Genomic DNA, 21173 nt, shown 5'->3' on the forward strand with positions numbered 1-21173 from the left:
CTCTGTTTTCTTCGCATGTTTAGCCTAGTCACACATCTAATCGCATGATAACCTCATGATGGCTCGTGACCCCATTGTTCAATGAAAGAAAACGTGATCGCTGAGCGTCTTCCTTTCACCAAGTTTTGGCGTCTTATTTGAAATGGGAGAGACGACTTATGAGGAAGGAGATGGAACACGCAAGCCACCAGCACAAAAAAAAAAGATACACTCGTTACAATCCTGAATGGGTGAAACGTTCTGAGTTTGAATGGGTGCAGCCGACCAAGGGAGACTTTTTTTTTTTCGCCCGTTGCATTCTGTGTCCGGCAAAAATATCGGTAAAATATGAAGAAAAAAAAACGCATTAGAAATCCACGCAAAAACAAGAAAGCACCAAGGTATGGTATCATTGGTCAGTCTGAACTAGTAATAATGGCCCGGCCCAGCCCAGTGCAACATTTGGTCTCTTTTTTTCACAAATCCAAGGTGGCCACCCTAGGTGTAAAACATCTGAGGAAATCTTCATCCCAATACTGTGTGAATAGAAGAAGCTGGCCAATAAAAATGCAATTAAATTCAGCAAGTCTAATTAATTAAAACTATTACTGAGGGTCTGAATGAACTGTTTAACGTATTCTGGATGAATTAAGTGTACTGTTTCGTTATCATAAGTTTTTACCTGAGAGATACACTACAGTGGGGTGTAGCAGTAGGACTTTCTCTCCTCTCACTTTGACTCAGCAGAGAAACCACAGGTGTAACTAATAACATTAATTATGGTCCTGCTCTATTAAGCTGCCAGTTAACTATGCCAGTGGGCCAGCATGCACCACAGGACTGTTGCAATGAAGCCATCCTTGTTACTAATTAACCTACACCTGCATTTTAAATATCAAAGTGTCCGCAGTGATATAATAAACTCAGCTAGCTAACTGTAATGTTATTAGTGGCCCTTTTCGGTATTTGACGTTATTTGTAGCTATGAGACAACTTCGCTAGGTTGTTATATTAGCATAGCCTAGTTGAATGTGTTAAATTAACGTTTGCCGCCGTTTATCTTCCGTTAGAGGTGTTTCGGTTAAATGAGTGCCGATGTTAACTGGTGACCATTAGCCGAATGTGGTTGCCGTAGTTACGTAACTACGGCAACCACGGACACATTCAGCTAATAGGAAACAGTTGTTTGACGTTCTTGTCCTCTTGCTAACCTACAGGTGTGATTATATTTATTAACAGTTCTCTATGACAGCAAATAGTATCAAACGTTTCAAACAATACGGCAATGTTAGCAAGACTCTACAATTTACAAAGAAAGTTTTACCTGAAGAAGAAGAAGCGGTAGGTGGTTGTGATGAACCATCAAACAGAGATGATGACAGAAGATGAGCTAGGTACCACGACTGAGCAACCACTCCAAAATAAAAGCACTTTAGGTCATTTTCACTGGCTTTCCCTATTAACAATGGATTGGACACTTTTATTTTGAAAACTTAGAGTGGCTGCCTACTACAACTTGAAGGCCAAAAGTTTACGGATACCGCATCACCATTATATCATAATTTTGTTCAACATACTTTTGTGTTGGGTCATTGTCATTATTTCTAATAGACAGATAAATAAAAGAAGAAATAGGATTGCTGTGCACAGCAGAGCCCAACACCTTTGCAAAGATCTTCAAAAACCAGCTCTGTGCCAGATCTTACTGTTCATTTGACTAAAAAAAAAAAAACACATCACTGCAGCCAGATTCCTAAATCTTGCAGAAAAATCTTTGCAAGAGAGAGTGGATGCTGTTTTAAAAGTTTCAATTGTGATGTGATTTAAGTTGCTTGCAATTGCTTCATTTAAATGATGTATGCATGCCTAGCATCCCAACGTACAGCACAGAAAAGTTCAAATGCAGGCTACATGCTGGTGGTACAGGCCTTTTAGGGTCTCCATTTCAGTGCCCCAAGTATAGAATGCAACAGTGTAGGTGTGTTCAACAATAAATAATGGTAGGGCAGCTTGCACTCAGAGAAATAACCATCTGCAGGACATCTAACAGCTCAACTCATTTATCTCCTCTTCATGCAATCCTGTGTCAAATAATAGAGACATACTTAGAAAAACAAATGTACTGCCCCCCTAAGAATATCTCTGTATGCATTCTAGAAAGCAAAAAAAAAAAGAGTTTACAGCATTAATGAAAAAGAAAGAAGGAGGTTGAAAATTCTTCAGGTCCTACTTTCAAGCACTGTCAACCTGTCTTTAAGAGAAATTAGCTGTGACACTTCTGAAATTGCAAATCATGTGCTACTGTGTGTGTGTGTGTGTGTGTGTGTGTGTGTGTGTGTGTGTGTGTGAGAGAGAGAGAGAGAGAGAGAGAGAGAGAGCGAGAGAGAGAGTGAGTAAGTGTGTTTGTTTAAACATTTATGTTGTGTATCTGAGAGCAACAAACTGAAACCAGAGAACACATGCTGGGCAGAGGATGCATTTTTGCATTTTAAGTTGATGCCAAAGTCAGCAAGTCCCAGGTGTCGGCTGTGTATAGTTTTGTGTATCCACACCTTTAAAAGACATTTTGAAAACAAGGGAGAGGACACTCTGGACATGTTAACAGCAACCATCTATTATCTTCACATGCCATTCCTATGTCAGAGTCACACATAACAACATAACAACCAACTTAAAGAATCAGTGTGTAGGATTTAGTGTGATTTAGCAGTGTAGTTGCTGATTGCAACCCCCTTGCCTCATCCTCTCCTATGTAGGAGAATGGTAGCTGTGAAAAGTGCATAAGCTCTAATATAACTGTAAATATTAAAGGCTCATTTAAAGGTAACAAAAACATAACCATTCTTATATTATAGTATTTTACACTAATGAAAACATTCTTTAAATAGACCCCCCTAAATCTTACACAATAGACTAAAACTAAAACTATTTATCTAAACAGGGATTTTGTTCAACCTGAAATTCCAGATATGGTTAGCCCCAAGCATCTAACAATAAACTCAGAAGCAGGGACTCTGCTTGTTACTGATATCATCAACAGCACCACCTTGTGCAAAACAATGCACTCTGATACCCAGAAGGAAAGGCCGATGCCACTCCCTTACTTCCTGGCCTACCAGGCCAGAACAATGAGCACGACCAACCTTGACAAAGACGATGTGGACGTAGGGTTATTGGAGGGTCACATATAAAGGATGGGCTTGATTCTGCCCTTGATTATAATTCACCCTGGGTCTGAAAGCAGCCTATAATGAGGCAGGCTATGAGAGGAGATGATGCCGTTTAAATGCTATAATGACAAGACGCACAAAGGCCTCTCAAATGGCTCATAGCTATTGAAATGATTGAAATCTATTCTGTGTCATATATTAGCGTATCATGCCTTTAGTGCTCAATTGAACTCTGGCTCCATAAGGCAGCAGAGGGGAGAGGTTGGCTCTCTGAGCAGTTAGCTGCTAACCGGTGGGTCAGTATATGGAGACAGATGGCTGTGTGTGCCCACTGTTAGCCTTGGCAGCAGAGCCTCAACAATAGATCTGTGATGTGGCAAACTGGTCCTTTGCTGCCTGCTAAGACACATGGGACCACTAACACAAACACAGACACAAACATTCCTCTGTGCTGCCTTGGCAGGAGCAACCCTCTGGGCAGTCCCACAGTCCACCTCCACCCCGCCCCTCTGCTGCCTTTTCTCTCTTCTCTGCTGTCCTGTCTCCATCTCTCAAGATCTTTTCTGGACTGTTGCCCAGTGAGCAGTGGGAAAGCCCTTTTACAGCAATCGTAAAAGACAGAAAAGTAGTAGAGGAGGAGATTCTGTGGCTGTAGTGAAAAAGATCCTGAGAAGAGAGATAATGGTATAAATAAACACAGCCTTTACAAGGACCAAAACATGGCAACTCAATAAATGAATTATCCTAGGTACACATGCATAAACATGCTGCAGCTTAAGAGAGAACATTTGGCATTATCAATAAGCTGTATTTTGGAGATAGTTTTGTCATTTTCTGTGGAGCAAATTATGTCTGCTAATAATTAAGTCTGTTGAGTTATCATCATTTAGAGTTTCTTTTTAACAATCCCACGCACTTGTGCCTGTTCCAAGAAGCAGGTTTTACTGAATTAGATAAAAGCTATGAAAAAAATCTGAATCTGCATATCAGTCCATCATCTCAGATTAGAGGGATTTTCACTTTGTTTTTTTCAGGTTTTTATGCCTCTCCAAAGATGGACAGACACATGCACTAAAGGGCTATCAAACCCATGTTAGTGTGGTAGAGACTCAGTCTATGTGACGTATTCTCTACTAGGTGAGCTACCCAGATGCTACAGGGTTTCAAGTTTTACTCCCTGGAAAAGTAGTCCAAGCAACTTAGCACACCTGACTCTGAGGTCAGGCCCCATCATTTGGAGTGTGAGACAAAACAACACTTGATGAATAATCACTGCTATAAGACAATCCGGAATTGAGGTATATAAATAAACAGACCTAAAGAGAATTGCAATGAGTACTTTACTTTTATTCTTGTTTTAATATTTTAGCAAACTCTCCCAGTTTTACAAAAAAACTGTAATTACTCTGGAGTGATAACAGGTTTCAGTTGTGTGTGTGTTATTTGGCTGGGCTACCGCACCCCTTCATTACCATTCAGATTTTAGACTGTGCCTTTGTGTCAAATTATCAATGTTTCAAGCAGCTGTGGTGTAAAATTATTATAAATTTACATCTGAATTATTGAAGATTATTCTCTCTACACGTGAAGTGAATGGACCCCAGAAGTAAATGAAGAGGAATCATTGTCATTGATCTATCTGTGTTATTGACCACACACATTCTGAGAGGGATGCCGTTAGTGATAAGTGTCTAAGGATAATGGTAATTTAAGGATATTGATCAGCTGTTGCCAGGTTTAATAGAAACAAGCATATGTCAAACAACAAGACACATTGATCACAATAAACAGGGGAAGCACAATACCACACGACATTCTCTCTAGGTGAAGTTTATATTCCACACACAGCCGCTGAAGAGAGAAACAGAGCGAACGAAGTAATGAATAGAGAAGGAGGCAGAGAGCATAAAGAGAGACTAGCATGCAGATGAGCAGAAGAAGGGTGTAGAGATGGAGAGAGATAGATGACTTGCACCTGGCAGAGGGAGATTGATTAATTGTTTGTGAAGAAGAAGAAAAATTGAACAGATAATGGAAAGGAAACAAGGGAATAAAAAGGCAGATTAGGATCGCCAGGCTGATAGGGCTTTGGATGTGTGTGGATATGTGGTTATGGGTGTTGATAAAAGGTTGATAAATAAGAAAAATGTGTATTGCATAAAATTTGATAAAATAACAGAAGGCTAGAGGAAAGGGTGTAAGAAGAGAATGAGAGAGAGGGAGAACAGTAGAGGAAGTGAGAGTTTTGGGAGGCAAGCATGACGAACCAAATCACAGAGTTTATCCTCTGGCGTTAAACCAATCCTAGTGTCTTCCTCTGTTAATCCATCATCAACTGTTCTCACATCCCTGCTGCCAGGCTGGACTGTGTGTACTCCTGACTGAATAAATAACCTGATAAATGAAGGTCAGAGCTAGACAAAGTGCCCAATCTCAAAACTGTTGCTCTGGGACCACATGGGCCAGGTAAACCATTTACTGACCTGGAGTATGGGGAGCAAGTCAATGTTTAAACAGCCATATTTTTGTCCCATCTGCGGTGTCAGTTTAGTTCATAGTTAAATGTCATTTAGTTGAATTAATTAATGTAAAAGAGATTCTATTTTGTGTCCACCTTGTCACTGCAGTGTTCATGATAGTCAGTTTTGATGGGTGTGAACAGCTGGTGGTGTAAATAAATTGGACTCTACTTTGTTTCACTGTGTCTGCATGAGTGTGCATGTGTGTGTGTGTGTATGCGTGCGTTTGTGTGTGCGTTGTGCAGAAAGATAGATAACCCGGCGCCGCTGTGCGGCTCAGTGTTTAGCCATGCAGAACACAGAAACAGTAATCAAACAGAAAGGCAAAAACAAACCACCATGACAACAACCTGGAACACCTGCTATCACACATTTGACTGGGCTTCAGTCTCTACCCCACCATCAAGAATGTGCTATGTAAATAGCTGTAGCGACCTGGGAATATGGTTAGCCATTAGTGAAGGACACCCGTTTAAGATGTTGTGGGTTTAGCAAATACCACAGAGCTACACGGCATGAAGAGACTTTTAACAATTCGGAGCTTTATTACAGACAAGAAAGACAGACAATATCAAGTCGCATTGTCCTCTCCCTGCTTTAGTCAATTAAAATCTACAAAGATAGCAGCTGGGAGTGTTTTGTAGAAAAATGTCTACCCAGTTTCTCGTTTAGATTTGGAATAAATTGGTCGTTTAAACATTTCACCTCACTGAACCTTTCCCAAGTCAATTACATTTGATGTCACTTTGTTCAAAACAAATGGCAGCTTCATTATAAGAATAAAATGTTGATGAATTTACTTCAACTAAAGTCAAAAGTGTTTAAGTGATTCTCAGTTTTTTTTTTTGTTCCTCCAGATTAAGAGTAAAATATTCTGTCCACATAACTGTCCACAAAAACATTGGTTTAAAGGGCATAATGGAAATTAAGAGAGTCCTCCCCAAGCTGATATGGATGAGCACAACCCCCTCTGAGTCCTACCTGAATTGAATTTTGATTTGGATTAAGACTGGTGGAGATAATTATGCATTATTTAATTATGTTCTGAGTGAAACTCAGAAGCTTACAGCTCTCACTGGAGTACATAGTTTTGACAGTGTTGACTGTTGCCAAATTTGACTCTGCAAACCCACCACCACTGAAAGAGCTGGGGTACAGTCGGATAGTCAAAAGAATTACCTCCTAAGACCTTTCCTAACCACTTCTCCTTGACCATGATGGAAAAGGTCATGAGGTCAAGGGAAGATATAAAGGAGAATTAATTCAAAAGATGGATGATTAATAATCAAAGGTAACTTCCATGATAATTTGCAGGCATGCTGGACGTCCACCACAGTTAGAGAAAGTTTTTGCTCTGTGTGTAAACGTAGCTCCACAGTCAATAACACAGCTCTCTGCTGCAGTCTGCGCCACACTGTTTAAATGCAGTGATGTTTTCTTTTTAATATCTGCTTGTAAATGACCATACACGTACATACGTGCGTACGTAAATACGGTTGTCACTTAAATCATTAAACAAGTCTAATATGCTGCTAGCACATTTAGATTTACTTAGATCTGCACACATACAGACATGGAGGGTCCTCGCTCACTCTCTCTCACTCTCTCTCTCTCCACCAGTAATAATTGCTGATTAGCCTTATCAACATCATCAAACCTCAACGCATCACTATGGGGTAGATTATACAGACAACCATACCCATGATGATGATAATGGAAATGGAGAGTACTCATCATCAGCCATGAAACAGGCTCTGATTACTCATTATTAGTTATGATGACTCGAACTGATTAGAAATTCAAAAAATCAAGTTGATGGGTCTAACTATATGTGGAATACAGTGCTTATTACATATATTTACTTTGGGTGAAAATATTTTCAATTGTCAAGTGTCAATATTATTTAATTTCTTTAAGGAAAATCATAGAAATGACAAATATGATTTCAACGTCCACTCACAGTTTTATAAAACACCATTACTTTTTATGTGTGTGTCTGAGCAGAAGATATATGTGTGGGCATGCATGAATGTAAGTGCGTTTTGTTCCTCCACTGACAGATTGTTAAACTAGCAGAGCCAAATGAGGTGGCTCCTAATTAGCCTCATTAAGCTGAACCCTTGTTTCGTTAATTGACATAAAAACAAACACTTGCTCATGAAAGAGAAGCTGCCAATTATCCGCTGTCCCCTCCCCCTGTTGTCTTTGTCTTGTGTGTGTCTTGTGAATCAGAGCCAACAGATGATGAATCAAGCTTTGTATCGATCCTTCATTCATACCAAATAATCATCCTACTTGTTGATAACTCATAGTTTCCTTCCTTGCACTTACTATTAGGGAGATGTTATTTTATTTTATATATATGTATGTTTACATTTACACAAAATGCAACCTTTTCCATAAACCTGCTTTTGCTCCTCAACTGTACCTTTGACCACACTGAGTAAAATAATACTTGACAGACAGTGAAAGGCTGAATGTAAAAGGCTATGCAAACATTAAAGAGAAGTGGTGAACAAAAAAGAGCATTCCTTATAAGTATGTTATAGCTCAGTATATCTAACAGTCTATTTTGTTGACTTACCCACATGAGAGAATTTGCTCAACGTAAGAAAGAGGAGCATGCCTGCTGGTAACCATGGAGACTCTACAGCATTTCTAAGAGCAAAGACGCAGAAGTAAGCTTTTGTCAGACAGCTGCACATTTTGAGAAAACGACACGCTGCTTTCTAAGTCACACAAAAGAAACCCCAAAACTACTATCAAAACATGAAATTGATATATGCAGTGATGGCCATGTGGAAATAAGGAGATCGCTTAGCAGAAATAAACAAGGTCTGAATACTTCTAGCCTTCAACTGCACAGTTTGACATTCATGTATGCACACATACACACACACACACACACACACACACACACACACACACACAGATTCCCTTCCTGGGAGATCTAACGGCATTATTTGAGTTGTTGGGACAGTGACAAATGTATAAGAAAAGAGCAGTGGAGAGAAATTAGATTTTTGTGGGAAACATTTAATCTTTTTCACACATGGTGCCAGATGACACCACGGAAAGACAAACACACACCATGTGTGTACACACACACAGACACACACACAGAAAGTGAACAGGAGCAATCTCTCCAAATGGGACAAAACATGTAGTGATTGAATATGGAATGATTTATTGCCCATTTACTCTTCTCTGGGTAAAAAGGTGGCTCCATGTAAGCGGGTAGAAAAAATGTGACGTTTGCAAGTCACGTTGTACTATCTAGAGTTTGAGTGACATTTCCTAAGCCACTTCAGAAGAAACAAACAAAGCAACCCTTCAGCAACATCGACCAAGACACACAGATTTAGACACACATGCAAACAGAGACAGGCACAAACACAAGGACACTCACACGCACTTAAAAAGAATCCTGGGTGACAAGGAAAGTAAGGAACCAGCCAAGGAATGTCTCCTTTGCTTGACATTTGCCATTGCCTGCTAAATACAGTCTACAACTTACATTACATGAATGTAAGAGGTATTAAAGGAAGCTGTAACTTTAGGAAAATGTCTGTTATGACTGCAGAATTACTTAATTAACTTCAGTATTTATGCTTTTATTTATTTATTTGACACCTACAGTCAGTAGTTACTGCTCAGATTACTAAAACAAATCACCCAAAGCATACATACATACATAAGCATGATGAAATAAAAGGTGAAGCAATAACTCCTTGGCACAGATAGCACACAACCAAGTGACTAATGTACCGTATGCCGTGGTCTGCCACCAGCTGAGACATTAAGTAGAGTCGAGACGAAAAGACAGAGGAATAGTATGAGATAGACACAACTACAGGAAGACTTAAGGAGTAGCTGGAGCAGCTTCATCTTTTGTTTTATCTTTGGGGACATGTATATCAAGCCCTTATAGTTTTGTAGGTGTGTGTGTGTATGTTTGTGCTTGTGACGTCACTGTTGTTCACTGAGTACTATATGCTCCTGTAGCTGTCACGCATTTGCATAACTATGTGCATCCATGCATAGGCACATGTTTAAATGCGTGTGTGTTTAAATATGTGTGTTCATTTATCCCCTTGGTTGTCTATGGTAGAACCCCTATCTGAATCTTCATGCTGGTGAATAAGCCTATTAAAGTCAGCGGTCCCAGCAGTCCAGTGCATCAAAGACTACCAATTACCATCCACATTACAAAGACCGTACTGATGTAAATGGATGTGTAGTTCTGCTTCATATCCTTTCAGCCAGGGACTGTCAGACTATGGAGCTGTGCACTGATGAGCCTAACAGGGCTTTGATTAACATGACTGGGCTTCAATAATGAAAGAGAGGAACTAATAGCAGAAACTTGAGTTCATTAAGATAAACACTGCAAGAATTTCATCAATACTAAGTATTCAGTACTGATAGAGACGATTGTGCACTTGTGCCAGAGATCTGTGTATGTACACAGTCATTTGGTAAACAGCCATGTTCAAAATATTTTTATGAAAGACAAAAACAGTGAGACACAATACCTCAAGGTCCGCTCTCTCTCTCTCTCTCTCTCTCTCTCTCTCTCTCTCTCTCTCTCACTTGCTGCAGAGCTTTCACCAGGTCGCTATGGTAACTTAGGTTTCCTGCCAAGATCACTTCCAATGCACCAGATTTGACATTTCTCCTTTCTCCATTTCCTCCTTTTCCTCTGCTGTCCGTCAGTCTGTCTTCCCTCCCTGCTCTCATCTCTCCGTGAGGTGATTCACCTGGTTGTCAAGGTGCAAGTGGTGCATCAGTAATCCACCTTAAACTTCAGCTGACATCATTTGAGCTCGGATAGTGCTCAGTGCTCATCTTCCTCAACCCTACATTGATCTCATACAATGAATTAGCTGTTTGTTTGCGTCTTAACTCTTGTTGTGGCATTTTTTAATGGCAGTTTCAAAAACATGTCAACTCCACTTTTATCTCAAGTAATTAAGAATTAACTTAATCAAGAGAAAAGCCTGCTTGACAAACGTTTTTTTCCTCAGCTCATATGCTCACACAATTTACATGGAGTGCATGAGTGTGTGCTTTCTGAAGTTGAATAATTAATAATTAATTAATTTTTAATTACCTGTAGTAATAGGTGTAATTGTGTCAGATGTTTGGGGATTAGAGCTCCAGTCAAAGTGTGATTATTTGAGGCGTTTCTCTTCACTGGTTTTCCAGGGTAAGAGATTCTCGAGGGTCTCCACTCCAACAGGGAAATCAAACTCCCGATTCCAAGCCTCCCTTGAAACCGAGCAACCTTAATGTCACTGACTGTGTAGGGACAAAGTGCAGTGATCTCCACCTACCGAACTAATTCAGTTTATTGGAACACAGAAAAATAGCACGGTATTGGAAAATGGTTCTTTTTGATTATGTGCGGTCAGTTAGGGTGGCTCTTTAGAGCATTGCTGTATCTTTGTGTGTGTGTTTTGGCATCTTTACAGCAGCTGTTGTTAACTTGCCGTTTAAAGAGACATTATTTAGCACTACTAAACTGTAGTATTAAAAAATAGTTGGAGTAAACACAATGCATTTGAAATTCTGTCATTTTCTTCCCATTGTCTTCCCATCTGTTTAATTGTTGACACACTTTGTATTGGGAATCCTAATACTACTGTTTTACAACTTTCTGTTTGTCAATTGATAATAAAATGTACTTCCTTTGGTGTGAGTCAAGACTGTACATTTTCTAACTTCCTGTTTCAGTAAGGGAAAATTTGATGCTTTTTCATAACCTTGCTCAAAACGGCTCCGTAACCTTCACAAATTACTATAATTCCAAATTATTCCAAAGAGACAAATAAGAAAATGGCGGAATAAAAGAAACTGTGCATCAAAAACAAAATATGGATGGAATTATAATGACTTTCACTGATACAGATTCAGCATGGGACCTCAGTACTCACCAAAGTGGGGATGAGTGTGTTACTTTTGAAATTTACATATTTTCATGGGGTTAAAACTACCAACGATCTCAGAAACTCTCACATTACAAAGTATAATTAGTCCCAGTAGAGGACTTAAGAACTAAGGCTATTCAACAGCAGTGAGTTTTCAGTGGCTGTTGTGCTCTGACCTTACTGTCCAGTGCTGTCACTTAGCAATAAATTCTGTACAGGACGTTCAGAGGACAGACACAAACTGAGGGACGCACTTAATAAAAGACACAGCAAGTACTGACCTATGCACGCAGCAAAAGTTTCCTAGGAGCATCTGTTCTCAAAGCAAACCACATAGTGAGGTCAATAAGAAGGAAGGCTCACTGAATGTACACACTCATACATGCACAGAAGATTATCCTATTCATTTAGACTCACTTTTAAAGTCCTAACCCCTTACAGCATGTGCATTGCACGTGTTACCTACACCATTACAGACACGCCAGCCTGAATTTTGATTTGTAACCTTTACCCCATAGGAAACCATTTGACTAATGAGGTCTTGAAAACCACCCCATGCAATCACTTTTCCTGGTTTTCTGTTGAAGTGGGGGCACTGACTTCACAAGGACGACCCTCTTTCTCTTTTGCATTGTCTCATCTTCCCCTCTGTATGTCTGCTCTGCATATTTTTTTGCTTAGGAATGTTCCCAACTGAGTGAAATAACTCGGAAGTGTTTATGTAATAAGAGCTGTTTAAATTCTCTAAATGCTATGGAAAGGTGCTTCACTGATTCCTCTCTTATCTCCTTCAGCATAGCATACACTGGACCATCCTTTACATAAGGAAAGTAGATAATCCCATCCCACAATTCATTGCAGCAACAAAAAGCCATGCACCATTCAGCCAGTCATAACCAGGCATTATAAAAACCCATCATTTGCTTAAAAAGTGTGATGCATACTGCAGAAAAGGACAGAATGAGAAAGATCTTATTTGGATAAATGCTATAAAAACTTACAAACAGACAGATCTGTGTTATATACGCTCGTCTCCTCTATGACACCAGTCTGTACCTCCTAGTCTAAATTCATTGCATTATTATAAGCCCTGATGAACTGTTTGTGGATTGTCTAGACACTGTCTTTCCCTCTTCATCTCCTGAGGTTCTCTGCATTAGTTCTTCTGGGTGCTGCTGTGGGTGCTTTGACATGCAGAGGTGTTTACGTTTGGTGTCTGCCGCACAACATTCTCATGTAGTTGTAAAATGTTGTTAATAACTCGATAGTGATAGCTAAGTTCTTCTGCCCATTCAAATTAATATATAAAACATGACTATTGCACACCATCTAATGCAATGGTTAATACCTTCCTAACTGTGATGGATTTCTAATGTCCCAGATCATAATTTGAGCTTCTATTGCTTAATAAGGATTTTCCTTCCTCTGCTATAACTTGCTAATGTATATGAGGGCCTTTTTAAGCTTTGTTTCTGATAGAGACAGCTGAAGAGTGACAGGAATGCGGGGAGAGAGAGACGGGGAACGACATGCGGGAAAGAGCCACAGGTCAGATTTGAACCCTGGGCTTCCACAGCAAGGGCTGAGCCTTCGTACATGGGGTAGCTGCTCTACCAACTGAGCTAAACGCTGCCCCGGCGTGAGCAACCATTCTTAATGTACACATTTATGACAGGTTTTTTATTGACCTTGATAATGAAGCCATATTTTCCACCAGGTTGTCCATGTTTATATATCCTCAAACAACACAGGGAGATTTCCTGGGGAGAAGTATATCAGATATGCTTTTTGTAGTCCATCTTCTGAATGGTGTAATTTCACTACATACCATGTCAATAACATCCACTGTTGCATACGTAGCCTAGTATTGCTGCAGTGTGATTCTCTGACCACAGCAGACGTCTTTTCCTGAGTCCTTAATTTTACATCCTATCTTTTCTTGACCTCATGACATTTTCCATCTAGGTCAAAGAAAGGACATAGGAGGTAATATTTTTGACACTTTAACCGCTATCCCACATCCTCTGATTTTCTCTCCTTCACACTCACACACAAAGAATCTCACTAAAGCCTTGCGCAGAGCACTAATTACTCTTTTCAATTGGCCTGCCTCTCAGATTCGACTCTGGCCTCATAGACCTATTGCCTAATAATTTGGTAGTGTTGAGCCACTGAGAGAAGACAGAGATCTGCTACTATAAAGGGATTGTCTGGACCTCTGCCCAGCTATGAGATGAGAGACTATGAGACCTCTGCCCTGCTATGTCTGTCCAGTGGCCACTTTTAGAGGGCACAACTTGGACCCAGATTTGATAAAGAGAAACACATCTGAGAGGTGTGACAGAGACAGATTAATCAGAATGGTAGGAGTCTGTTAGCCTTGGCCAAATATGGATTTTGGGATCTAAAGCTACTCACTTTGCATGCATACGTCAAACTGTTAGTCACTAGATGTGAAAATGATTGCAGAATTCAAAGGATTCAGAGACAATGTACATCAGAAAAAATATCGATCTTTGAATAGCAGCAGTTGGAAACAGATTACAAAATAATTGAAGGGAAATCCATATATGGGCAAGCCCAACACCCGTTACTATGTCAGATTTATAAGGTCTTATTACCCTAGGAGACAGGACAAAGCATCACTGATTAATACATTGACGCAGGCACACACAGAAAACAACGCATATGCTGCATTTATTTCTGGAATGTTTTGCAGACTCCCCCCTGAAAAACAAATCCAAGTGGAAGGCCAGAAGAGCAGTAATGAGTTTTTCTGTTTTTCTTTGTTTTTGGCCAACAGCTGAATCGTGATCAGAGTGAATGTGCTACTAAGGCACAGAGCGGAGAGAAGGAACTGCTCCGCAGATGAGACACATTTTTCTGACTGTATTCAGAGGGCAAGACTTCAAAGACGAACCCTCAGAATTCAGTTTCAACACTGTTAATTAGGTGAGGGCATTTTATGTGAAAACAAAACTCAATAATTCAATCAGAAATGTAATATGTTTCAGAAAGAGACTGCCATCATTAGATTCATGATATTATAGTCATTTACCTCCATTTGTAATGGCTAAGCATTGTTGATATTGCTGATAATGAAAGTGTAACAAGCGTATTGTTTTATACGCTTCCCTGTGGTTCTCTGTAATTGAATTCATTTCACTCAGTGTTGGTTTGTGTGCACACTTGTGCGTGACCTCTGTCTATTTCTATGGGTACCTGTCTATCTTCTCCATCCATCAGATCTGATGCTACCCGTTTACTAATGTGTGTGTATGTGTTGTAGCCTAGCAGACTAACAATGTGGCAGAAACCCTAGGAGCCAAAGCTGTAAGATTCAGACAGACTGTGTTCCACAGCTCTGCAGCATGTAAATTACAGCTCCTCAATCAATGTCCAGCTGTGCCTTTTTCCATCTGAGCCCAACCACATAGAGGCCAGTGGGTTCTTTTTTGCATGTAAACAGCAGGTTATAGCTGGGACCAAGTCCTCCATCAGTTTCATGATAGCTCCGGCTGCCATTCTCACTGATTATAATAGAGCTACTTAATTGAGTTAACCACTGCTGAGTGCTTACGGCTGCTAATAAGAGTGCAATGGATGGATGAAAAAGTTAACTATCGCAAAACAAGAGAGGTTAGATATTGTCGCCTTAGTTCTGTGAGCACAGGTGAAGTGCTTTGTGTAAAGCCTTGTTGGAAACCTCAGTCCAAAACGCAAAGCCTGTCACACAAGCCCCAGTCACTGTAGAACATGATGCAGTAGGTCACTCAGTCAAAGCTGACACAAGTGGCTTCGGCACTGTGAAATCTCTTGCACCTAAAGGTTCTGTAAGTGATAATAATGAATCAATAAAAACACAACCTGCCACTCGTAGATTCATCTTATTCATCCAGGTGGTACAACCAAACTGTATAAACTGTAACGTAGACGTAGTATTTGTGACGTCACCCACAAGTTTTGGCCGCCACAATCTTAGCAGTCCTGTATCTGCTTGCTCTAGACTAATCCAAGAATGAGTAGAGAAATGGGGTGAAGGTGCAGCTGAGGTAGGCTGAATAAAGCCTGGTTGTTCAAATAAGCCACCTGTAATGTCACCCACCTGTCAATCAAAGCAACCATGCTCTTAATTATGCAGCTTATCATGCATCCCTCAGATTTATTTAGAGCTTTACGCTCAAGTAGGATGGCCTTGTTTAGAAACCCACAGGTCGGGATCACCTCTGGCTCATTTCAGCTATATAGACGCAACAGCCAGGGAGACCCGGCTAGCCCCGCCCTTTTTGCGCTTGCTATTGAGCCCCTGGCAGAGGCCATTAGAAGCAATCCTAATATATGTGGCTTTGAGATCGGCACTGATACACACAAGATTTCACTTTTTGCTGATGACGTTATTTTATTTTTGACTAACCCTGATCACTCTCTTTCTCACCTCCAGGAACTACTGGGTACATACAGTTCATTTTCTGGGTACAAGGTTAACCTTGACAAAAGTGAGATTTTGCCGTTGCCTGTATTTGATTTCAGTAGAGATAAGCATACATTTCCTTTTAAATGGTCTCCTATGGGTTTTAAATATCTGGGTGTGTTTGTTGACAGTAATCTTAAAAATCTTTACAAGCTCAATTTATTTAGTCTGCTCCAAAAGGTGGGAGGAGATTTGAAAAAATTGATGGATCTGCCTCTTACATTACTTGGTAGACTCAATGTCATAAAGATGAATATCCTGCCTAGGTTCCTGTATATGTTTCAGTCACTTCCGATTCATGTCCCAATAGCATTCTTCTCCTCCCTTAAAAATTAATCAGTCAGTTTATTTGGCATGGTAAGACTCCAAGACTCAGCATGGATAAATTAACACTGTATTATGAGGATGGAGGTCTGAAACTCCCCAATTTTCAGTTGTATTATTATGCTGCTCAATCCAGATTCCTGGCACAGATGTTTGACACGGCCTTCATGGCTCAATATTGAAAGGATAGAGATGAAAGAGGAGTTACCACCAAATTTATTGTACAAATGGGATAAAAAAACAATCAAAACTGCAACTGATAATTCTTTAATCATCCATTCAATCCAAGTTTGGTATAAACTGCGTGAACTTTTTAAGATAGAAGGATTTTTTTCTCCTAAAACCCCATTATGGGGAAATGGATTGCTACCAAAGATCCTTCAGAGTGGCAACTTTAGATTTTGGCAGGAGGAAGGCTTTTGCCACCTAGAACACTGCTATAAAGACGGAGTTTTTATATCTCTAGAACAGTTTAAAGAAAAGTACAGATTGACAAATAAAGATTTCCTTAGTTATCTCCAGTTACGTGATTTTATTAGAACCAATCAAAAATGAAATTGGGATTTACCCCCCATGTTTCCAGTCGAGCATCTGTGTCATGCTGGCCAACTGTTATTTAGAATTATCTCAAGAGTGTATACGGCTCTTTTGTCGACTTTATCGATACCAGATAGGGACAAGTCAAGGGTTAAATGGGAGAAGGACCTGGGAATAACTATCGAGGAGCAGTTATGGAGGAACTTGTGCAGGGATGGGGTTACCTCTACTTTAAATGCTAGGTACAGGTTGATACAATTCAACTTCCTGCATCCGCTGAATATTACCCCACATAAATTACACAAATACAACTCCAATATATCACCTCTCTGTTGTAGATGTGGCATGGAGGAAGGAACATTCATCCATTCCACCTGGCAGTGTTCTAAACTGCGAGGGTTTTGGCAGGGGGTATGTGAAACTTTCTCAAACATCCACGGGGTTACGTTTCCACTGGACCCTGAGTTCTGTCTACTAGGGAACTTTACTAACTCTAATCTTGAGACAGATTATGCAAAGAAACTCACAGAAATCCTTTTGATAATTGCTAAGAAATGTATTGCGATAAAGTGGAAATCAGATGCCCCTCTTCCAATTAAAATGTGGCTTTGTGAAATCAATAGCTGTGTACCCCTAGAGAAAATCACCTATTGGATGCAGAAAAGAAGTAAGACTTTTTATAAAATATGGCAACCATTTTTAATTTATATGGAAAATATACCAGCACACCAGGTTGACTAATTTCCCTGTATTTAAGCTAGGCTTGGCATGATCTATGAGCAGTTATGCTACCTTTTGTATTTTTGATTATTGCAAGATGTATTTTATTTATTAAGTTATTATTGATATTTTTATTATTATTATTATTATTATATTTTTTTGTCCATTGTCCGGTTATTGTGAGTTTATTTTAATTTTACGTTTCCACCTTGTGGATTATTTTTTTCCTGATTTGGTCTTGTTTTGTTCTGTCAGTTTGTAATCATAACCTTGTCCTTGTTTTTGGGAAAATTCAAAAATAAAATATTAAAAAAAAAAAAAAAAAAAAAAAAGAAAAGAAACCCGCAGGTCTAGCGCTGTTCTTTTTTTTTCTAGAAAGTGTGATGGACAGTAAATCCATATTGAAAGACCTAAAGACTAAATCACTGAGGTGTCTGTGTTGCACTGTACTTTTATTATTTTTCTAGATCACTATATGTTGTAATATTGTCTGTGTGTCTTGTATCTGTTTTCATTTGAGTAGTTCTTAGATTGTGATGCTGCCTATTTTGGCCAGGATCTCCTTGAAAAGGAGGTTTTTAATCTCAATGAGACACTTCCTGGTTAAATAAATAAAAATTCAAATAATGCAAGTCTTAATATAGTTGAATGGGTAAGTTATATTGTCATGAATGAGGAAATTAGATAAAGAGACCAAACCAAAGAGTCATTTCTAGGTCTGAACTTGAAGAAGCCTGGGTGAGTAGATAACTTTATTTGGACTTCACACACCAGTCAGACAAAACAGCCACTCCTCACCTACCATCTGCAGTGCAGAAGTAGCGGGAGCAGGCCAACAAAAGCTCACATATCAGTTGTCCCAGTGCTAACTGTGGACCTTGGGAAGGACTCAGATATTAAGGCAAAACAGGTGAGTAGAAAACTGTTGCAGACACACAAATCTGCTGCACAGATATTCCTCTGAGCAAACTGCTGAGGCACGAAGGTGTGTGAAATGCTGTTACATACTGCAGATGGGTGATAGAGCACCAGCCTGCCTATTTACATAACTCAAGGTACAACCTTGTGTTTTGCTGGTGTCACAGCAGAGTGCAAGCATCTGACTGCACCCACTTAAACCTATAGAGCCCATTAGAGGGTAAAACCTGCATGAAATAAAGCCAAGGTTGTGCATTTTCACTTGAGCTCTGAACAACACAGTTGGAGCCCAGTTGCTCTGCTTGCTCCTTGAATCACTGTGGACACCAGGTTAGGATATGACAGCAATTTATAAAGCCTGTACCAGAAGGGGGCAGTGGGTCCATCCTGACTGGCTCCACAGGGGTCAATGGGTAGATCTTTAGCATCACAGCCAGTTACAGGGACCCACTGCCTGTGTAAGCTGTCAAGTTAAATCAATCAGCACAACACTGATTCCAAAATGCTGCATAAAACAGAAAATTAAAACAGAATGTAAAGATTTTTAAATCCTTTTCTTAAACTGTATTCAACTGAATACAGCACAGAGATGAGATATTTAGTGTATATTTACAAAAAAAACTCACAAGCAAGGATGCGGCAAGGTTCACAACTTTGTGAAAAACAGCGTGGACAAATAGTCCAACAATTTTAGAACACTGGGGGTTTCACCATCTACCTTCAATAATAAGATTCAGAGAAATATCTGCATGTAAGAGGCAAGGCTGAAAAACCAGCACTGAATGCCAATGACCACTCAGGCAGCACAGCATTAAAAAAACCAAAATGATATACAGTAAATTACTACATGAGGTTGGGAACATTTCAGAAAACTGTCAGTAAACACAGTTCATTACTATATCTACAAATATAAATAAGGACTCCAACATGCAAAGAGAAATCCACATATCAGCAACATCCAGATATGAATGCTGTCAACTTCTCCCAGCCTGAGGTCATCTGACAGAAAGTGGAAATGTCTGTGGTGATTTGACAAGTCTACATTTCAAATTGTTTTTGGATATCATGGACATCATGTCCTCTGAGCTAAATTTACATTTTACACAGCATCAACTCAACTCAAATCCCAATCTTGTCTCAGAGGGCTTATTATCGGAGCAACAACCTACAGTAAATCATGCTTCTCTCAGGTTTTTGTTAAACCTTAAGGGAGGTAACATGTTAATTGTTTTTCATACTACAACACCTACACATGTTACTCATGTCACATGTAAACAGAGATATTTGCTCCACCACACAACAACATGATTTATGCAAGAGTTCTCTGATTGAAAAACATTGCATTCGATTACAGTTTGAATGTTTGCCATGACAACAGCCTAGAGTTACCAAATAACAGACGTTTAATCGTAATACACATTCCTGTATGATGAGCCGAGTGAAATGTAATGCCAGGGTGGCTGCAAAATTACATTACAAAATAATCCATGACTTTATTAAACCTCTTGTTCTATTGATCTACATGCACAATAATTAGATGTAAGCAAACTTCTCACCTACCAGCACTGGTGCTATTCACCAGAACGAGTAGCTCTGCCACATTCAATCAACAGTAACAATGCAATTACATCTGACACATGTAAACTTTGCCCGTAGTGACTGGAGAGGGTTGCCTTAGTGTACAATGAAAGAAAGATGGAGGCAGAGGGATGTGAAGGTGTGAAGTGTGTGTGTGTGTGTGTGTGTGTGTGCTGGGGGTGGGCGGGGGTAAGCACATGAAGCAAATTAGAGTAAGATAATAAAACATGCAGAGCAGTGACGGTTTACTTGAGTGCATTTCTGAGGTCATGCTAATGTTAAATGCTGAATCAATCCTTGTCGTTGGAGGAATAGAGGGCAGACACATAAAGTAAGAGAAAGAGATGGAGAGAGGAAATGACAGTGAAAATGAGAGAGGCAGCAGAGCCGGCGGCAAAGTCAACACTGTCATTACAGTGACGATTAGATCAGCAGGAGGGGTGAACCAGAGAGCAGAGACACTAAACACCTCAGAATTCAGCTGAGAGGCTCTGACATGACCTTCATGAATTAAGGTGCTCCCACAAAACACCTGAACCAATAGCTTAATGATCAGTACTACAGGTAGAAGGTAGCCATAACATATTGTGCACACTATATAATGGCATCCAGATAATGATTTGCTGTATATCCTTTATTGTAAAATAAGTAGAGAAAATAAATTACCTCCAATTGTACCTCAATCTATTCCCTAATTTATTATCAATTTTGGTCAATTTTACTGAGTTAAATTATGTTTAATTAACTGTCTTGGCCTTGAATGGTCCCAGTTTATTACACACCTACTGTATTATGCAGGAGAATGTGGTGGAAAGTACTCAAGTACTTGAATACAATTCTGAGATACATGTACTCAGTATACCATTTTTTGACACCTTTGTACAAGTGGATTAGAATTTTTTTTTCCAATCATACATTTTATTGTTTTCTTTAAAGACAACCAATGTACATAAGAAGCTACATTGCGGTCTGCAAATATACAGTACTGATACAGATATATAGTGATGATATAAAAAGGTAAATAAAT

The 21173-nt window shown here is 39.6% G+C and overlaps 1 protein-coding gene across 3 annotated transcripts in view; it reads right to left on the bottom strand.

Annotated features, from left to right (window-relative positions):
* Positions 1 to 21173, bottom strand: part of shank3a (SH3 and multiple ankyrin repeat domains 3a) — a 189164-nt gene that overhangs the window by 161456 nt on the left and 6535 nt on the right. For 2 of the 3 annotated variants that reach the window (XM_027272638.1, XM_027272636.1), the window contains exon 2: positions 8253 to 8326. The exons of the other annotated variant lie outside the window; for it this stretch is intronic. The gene's annotated coding sequence lies outside the window, so the exon portion shown is untranslated. The remainder of the gene's footprint in view (positions 1 to 8252; positions 8327 to 21173) is intronic. 3 annotated transcript variants of the gene reach the window in all.

This window comes from Larimichthys crocea, chromosome XXI (genome assembly GCF_000972845.2).
Source record: "Larimichthys crocea isolate SSNF chromosome XXI, L_crocea_2.0, whole genome shotgun sequence".
NCBI lineage: Eukaryota > Metazoa > Chordata > Actinopteri > Sciaenidae > Larimichthys > Larimichthys crocea.